A 6,855-nucleotide genomic window follows, 5' to 3' on the forward strand; every position below is an offset into this window, starting at 1 on the left:
ATAGAGTTTAAAGCCTGTTTTTAAACAAGTTCTAGAACTTCAATTACTATATTTACTCCTGAGTCTGCAAACTCATAACTGCAATTCGATGCTATTTTACCTTAGAATGATATAACATCTATAAAAATACAAATTATTATGAAATTGCCATTTAATCTACTAAGTTGCTATTTTCAATTTGTCAACAAGTTCTAATAATGGTCTTGTTATCTTTAGATTAGCTCAGCACACAATATTTTTTATTTATCTATAAATATTCAAGTTCTACTTTCTAACTATCAGGCAAATCTTCAAGGAAACTTATAATAAAGACATGTATTAGTTCTGTGATTTCAATTCTTAATTCCTGGCTTCTTAAAAAAAAATAACTAAAGCTTTACTATTTCCTCAGAGGGGAAAAAAAAAGGAAAAGGCCCATATAGCAGTCTACTTTCTACAGTGGTAGATGGTAGCACAAGGATAGAAAGTAGTACATGGTCTGTCAAAGTGACAGACCAGTGAATCAGTAATATTTCGAAGATGGTAAATCTATTGTGAACTTATAGTTCAATGGACCACACTGGATGACAGGACAACTCTACAATTAGTTCCTATGATAGTGCGATTTATAATAAATATATATTTTGTCTTCATCCATGGTTCTTGGCTCACAGGTCCCCAAAACCTTGGAATTTCTGAGCATAAGAACAATGAAAGCATCTTTTGTTATAATATTTCATCTTTTGTCCTCAGTTCCTGAAAGCACTTCAAAGCCATAAAGGTAAAATGACTCTTGCTATTCATAACAAGCCTCTTTCTACCACAACTGGGTTTATGTTAATGGATGACTTTTGAAAAGCACGGAAGGATGGAGGCTGGTTGCCAAGGGAACCAACCAGGAATAGAGGGTTGGAACTTTTAGTCCCATCCCTTGATGAAAAGAGAGAAGAGGGAAGGGAGAGGGGAGAGGGGCTGGAGGCTGAATCAGTCACCAAGGGCCAGTGATTGAATCAATCATACCTATGTAATAAAGCTTCTATAAAACCCCAAAAAGATGTTCAGAGAAATTCCAGGTTGGTGAACACATGGTCAAGGGAGAGTAGCACACTTGGGGAGGGCATGGAAGCTCTAGCCCTTTTCCCATATTTTGCCCAATGCATCTCTTCCATCTGACTGTTCCTGAATTATATCTTTTTATAATAAATCAGTAATCTAGTGAATAAAATGTTTCTCTGAGTTCTGTGAGCCATTCTAACAAATTAATCAAACCTGAAAAGAGAGTATGTAAAAGAAGCAGAGATGATAACCTGGCATCTGGTTCAGATGCTACTGGCATCTGAAGTGGGAACAGAGACAGTCTTGTAGGACTGAACCCTTAACCTGTAACCCAAAGAGGGGGTCATGGGAACTTCTGATTTATAGCTGGTCATTCAGAAGTACAGGTAACCACTTGTAAAATAGAGGGCAGTCTTCGGGGACTAAGCTCTTAACCTGTGGAATCTGATTCTATCTCCAGGTAGATAATGTCAGAACTGAGTTAAATTTTGTCGGATACCCAGCTGGTGTTGGGAGAATTGCATGTTGATGTGGGGAACCACCCTTCCACCCATACATACACACACACATATCCTACATGTTAGAACTGATGGCCAGAATCTTTACTTTCCCAAAATGGGAATTCTTAATTATTTACCCACAGGGTTTATAAGCCCTTTTGTAAGGAAAAAAACAAACAAAAAAACCCCATCTGAACCATATAATTTTCAACACTAAATACATATTATGTTTGATACCCAAGTACAAAACATATGTGGCCTTCTTCAGCTGTGGCTCATCTTTACAAATGGCAGAGCCATAAGGCTGAAGACTATGGCCGTTTACATGTGGTTTCCATAAAGGGATCTTGGTAAAGATACCTTACTTAGAAGTCCGAGCTTTAGCTACTCAAGAGGATACTTTTGCTCTGTAAAGGGCAGCTGAGGTTCTCCAAGCTTTCTGGCATGCTTGCTTAGCCAGAGCAGTGGGCTGCAGCTGTCATCATCCACCAGAGGTGGCAGGAACATCATCTGCACAAGCCATTAGATTCGGAGAGGCAAGAGGCATAGGATGCAAGGCTTAAGAAGAAAATAGGCTGTCAAAGGAGAAAGAAGCAAAATTATCATAGTGCACACAACTTCCTCTCCTGAGAGCTATCAATGCAAATACAATGCTGGTAACTACAGGAATTTCTAACTTGTTTATGCTCCTTCAATATTTGCTTATACTTCAACATTTATCACAGACATGTAATAGAGCTGTTATGTATGTATCTGTCTCATCCACTGGACTCTTGAGAACCCTCAGAATCTTGAACTTGGGTAAAACTGAGTAAGGGGCACTTTCAGTATGTTTGTCAACCCATAAAATAGGTAATAATAATGTTAATTTACACAGGTCACACATTTTGGGTTGACTTTTCAAAAGATCTTAACAACTGGGTACGAAAGTAACCTGTCGTTGAAATGGTGTTAATTTTTCTATTTTTGCATGTATTATTTTCTTTGCTGAAACAAACGAAAAAAACCCGTAAGTATTAAAAATTTACTAAGACAAAAACGTGCCTCTGGGTCAGCCTAGCTGATAACACAGCATGTTAATTTGAATATAAATCATGAATTATAGGTTGCCGTTGCATTTGAGCTAAGTTGCATTGTTCTGCACAAGTCAGAAAACTATATAATTCCGTTATCACAACAAAATCATAATTTGGGTGTTTATGAGTTTTATACATCCAATGAAGCCAAATGTTTGCTATTGAACCTGTCCTAAAAAATATCTGTGTAGAGTTATTGATTTAAAATACAATAAAATGTGTTTAAAATAAATAAAAATAAAACACTGAACAGCTTTCAAATACAAAAGCTGTCCTCAAGGTAATCTAGTATACACAAATCAGATTATTAACATTAATAAAGAGTTACAATTAACATTGTCAAGTGTTTGCATTTTAGGCAATGGAGTTAGAAACAAAGGAAAAGACTCCATCATTTTGTGGGATGTCTTAATTGGACTGAGAGTAATATATAAGATTATTTATATTTTGATGGATAACTATAGGTTTCAATAACTACCTTAAACTTAGAAACACAAACATGGCACTAAAGAAAATGGACAAGGGGAAGTGTATTTCTAGCTGCCTCATTCTTTTCTTCTCAGTAACCCCATCTCAGCAAAGAGTGAATCTTCTAGTAGTTTAGGATAAAAACCACACAGTGATAGCTGATGCTTCTCCTTCTCTCACATCCAAACCTTGAATAAATTATGTTAAGTCTGTCTTCAGAATATATCCAGAGTGTTCCCACCAGCTTCCTCGCTATCAACCATTATTTCTAGCTTGGATTATTACAATATTTAGTCGTCAGTTGTTCCTTCAACTGTTTATTCATCCACCCATCCAATAACTACTAATAAACAACCACTTAAATAATGTTTGAGGTACTTCAGTACACAGAGAATTGCCCTTTTGGCCTTTACAAAGGAAATAAACACCTCTTATCTACCCTGAACCTCACTATGGTGCATTGTTCCAGGACATAACTGCCCAGGGCACCTAAAAGTCAATATTGAGAAAATTAATAACTAGGTAAGGTATCATTTTCAAAGTTGGGATCCTAATGCTTTAATTCTAAATCAAACTAAACTGAAGAACCTAATTGATATGTCATTGAGAATACTCTGAGAGGCCACCGGCATTATGATATGCCATGATTTTTGGCATATAACTGAACAGGAATGAAAGGAATTGAACAACACTGCTATATTAACATTCTTTTTATTCCTCTCAACTCAAAAGAACAAGATGTTTTGGCCTTTATATCTCTGAAAATGAAAAGAAAAAGAACTGATGTTGAGCTCTGTCAGATGCTAGCAATAAATAATATTTATCCATGAAAACTTAAGCTAAATGATAAAAAGCCCAATCTCACCAAGAAATACATTTCAATAAAGTATTACTTTTCATAATTATTCAAAATTATAATATTTATAGGTTGACCAACTGTATACTAATAATAGTTGTAATGATTAAAAAAAAAAAAAACTTACCTGGATTGACTTAACATTTAGAACATTATGACCACAGATATGCAGTCAATACTAATACACACATACCTTTTTTTTCTGCAGCAAAGAATGATAACCTTTTTTTTCTGCAGCAAAGAATGATAAGAAGACTTTTATGCCTAAAACCATACTACGTAAGAGTAGAATCTGTAGGTCTGGGTTTCTCAGTAGCATACCACTATTGACATTTTGGGCTGATTAATTTTTGTTGTTGAGGGTTCCTTGTGCAATGTAGGATGTTCTGCAATATCCCTGGCCTCCTCCCACTAGAAACCCAGTAGCCCCTACTCCTAGCTAGGGCACCAAAAATGTGTCCAGATATGGTCAAATGTCCCCCAAGAGGGAGGCAATAGTCCCTGAAAACCACTACTTTAAAGGATAGAACAGCAATACAATGTAATACTTAGACATTCAAAGTGTTAGTTCACTTTTGAAAAATAGATGATGGATATCAAAATACTATATTTAATTCCGTGGTACAGAATTAAAAGAGTGTTATTGTAAAATAACATTTTATGATGCACTGGAAATTACATTATTTGCCATTATTTAAACTTATGGGGAAGAGCTTTGGATTTGAGTTTGTAATCCATTAGCCAAAAGCATCCTGTAATTTATAGGACAGGTGGGTAATGTACTTTAACATTCACTTTACTCATCTTTCTCCAAACCCTAATATATAGTACTTAGAACACGGTTTCTCTTAAAGCTGTAAGCCTTTTTAAAAATATATTTAAATATGTATTAAATTCTTGAACACTATCTTTCTTGATAAAAGCCTGGAAAACGTAACTGAAAGTATCAGGGCTTTTAAACAAATGCAAAATATTTAGGGACAAAGTAAATATTTTTCAAAATTCAACTTGTATAGACTAGTAACCTTTTCTACATCCTTTCTTCAGATGATGCCTTAGAAATCCAAGGATTTGGAGACAGAATCATTTTAGAACTCCAAAGATCTTTTCCATTCATAGAAGCAATACCTCTTAAATCCTGTTACTAGTCACCTAAATAGTCTCTAACTATGCTCCAATTCTCTCAGCTTAATCAGTTTACCGTCAAGAATGCTAATGGAATCATTCATTCTAGCTATAAATATAAAAATGTATGTAGTGCTGTTATTGTTTTAAAGCATTTCCACATAAATTATCTAGTATTAATCAAACACATCTAGAGGACAGATAAGAAGATATTAGGGATAGGCAATTTGCAGCTTAGTAATGACTTGCCGAGTTTTCAATTCAGCAGTAGCAGCAGAGTTGACATCTCCAGACTAATCACACCAAACGCTTTTCTTAGAAAATCCTCATTTGATATTTTGCTCATAACTTCACATTGTATGGAGTTTTGGGATGCCTGAAGGCAAATTAAATAAAATTACTGCAAAGATGGCAGAAAGTCCTTAGCAGCAGCCAAATTTCTTAATCATTTTATATAAGACTCTGAAGACTAAATCCTCCAATTTGTATTCAGTGTATCACTTAAAAATCACCTCTATGTTGAATATACTTACTAATTGTCGAAAGTTTTTTTTAAAGTTTGAATTCTTATATCAGGAAGGACAAAATATTAACTCAACAGTACTTCTCAAGAGGATGGCTGTGCTTTTTACAATCAAGTAACTGTTGAGAATATAGAGAATTAATGTCTCTCATTAAGCCCCTGTAGAGTTGATCTATTCATGCCAGTCACTAGTGTCTTCTAAAAATCATTGTTCAATCCCTAAAGTTAACTCAGGACTCTGATTTTTAATACCGTATCAGGAACCACCTTCTTCTCAGAACAAGTAGTCCTCATTTTAACTATTCGAGCGCTAAGACTAAAAAGGGTTGTATGTTCTCAGCTACTGCCAGAGTCCGGGTCACCTAAAACTTATACCAAAACAAGGCGCTATCGTTCAGCATTTCCGTGTTATTTTTGCAGTCGTGGCGTGAATCTGAGCCAACGTGCCTATGTGGAGCGCCAGACAGCCCCGGGTCCCCATGGCTACCGCCACAGCAACGCCTCGTAGCCCGCGGGGCAGGCCCCAGTTCCGGGGCCGCCGCGAGGCGGAGTCGGGGGTGGGTGGGCCTGGAAACCCCATCCCGCTCCTCACGGACCGCGCCGGCGAATTCACTTCTCCGAGCAGAAGCAAACGGCTTCAGGGCCGCGCTGTGAAAACAGGCGGGGAGCAAGGCAAACCCGCCCCTTGCTCATCCCCGCTTCTTCGCAGCGGCTAGGACAGAACTCCCAGCTACACCAGGCCGCGTCGGTTCTCTCATGACACTTTCCTTTTAACTTCGTTTTTTCCGTACCCGCTCAGGAAATTTAAGATGCCTCCACAGATAATAACAGACGCCAAAGACGCGGTCCCCAGCCCGTCCGCCAACAACTCACGCCTTTCCCACGTTTTCACCGCAGGCCCGCCCCTGGCCTAGAGGCGCGCGGGCGCCGGGAGACGCGAACTCCCGCCAGGCGTGCCCCGCCTCGCCCCGCCCCCAGGCGCGCGCCCCACCCGGGTGAGGAGCGAGGAGAGCGTTGCCCCGCCCCCCTCCCACCCGGGCGAGAGCAGTCCGGGATGGAGTGGCAATTCCGCAATTCATTTATTTTTTCCCCCCTTACGGGACCGTTTCCATGATAGCAAAAGAGAGGCCCCAGTAAAACTCAACAATCATAAAAGATTAATTGTTAACCAAAAGTCATTTCACTACGAGACCTCGCCAGCTTATGCCTCCCCCAAGAGCTGGAGCTCCGCCCTCGCGGAGCCGGCCCCGAGAGCCACCCCCGCGGGCTCGC

The 6,855-nt window shown here is 38.7% G+C and overlaps 1 protein-coding gene across 3 annotated transcripts in view; it reads right to left on the bottom strand.

Moving 5' to 3' along the window:
* SLC9A9 (solute carrier family 9 member A9) overlaps positions 1–6,759 on the bottom strand; it is a 685,847-nt gene extending 679,088 nt beyond the window's left edge. The window contains exons 1-2 of one of the 3 annotated variants that reach the window (XM_034996352.1): positions 6,375–6,759; positions 1,896–2,110 (exon numbers count right to left, since the gene is read on the bottom strand). The gene's annotated coding sequence lies outside the window, so the exon portion shown is untranslated. Of the gene's footprint in view, positions 1–1,895; positions 3,943–4,128; positions 5,300–6,374 lie in introns of those variants that run through there. The other 2 variants (XM_034996353.1, XM_034996348.1) reach the window with 2 other exon arrangements.
* Between the last annotated feature and the right edge of the window lie 96 nt (positions 6,760–6,855).

The sequence above is a fragment of the Mirounga leonina genome, unplaced genomic scaffold (assembly GCF_011800145.1).
Source record: "Mirounga leonina isolate KUSES-001 unplaced genomic scaffold, KU_Mleo_1.0 Mir_115, whole genome shotgun sequence".
Lineage (NCBI taxonomy): Eukaryota > Metazoa > Chordata > Mammalia > Carnivora > Phocidae > Mirounga > Mirounga leonina.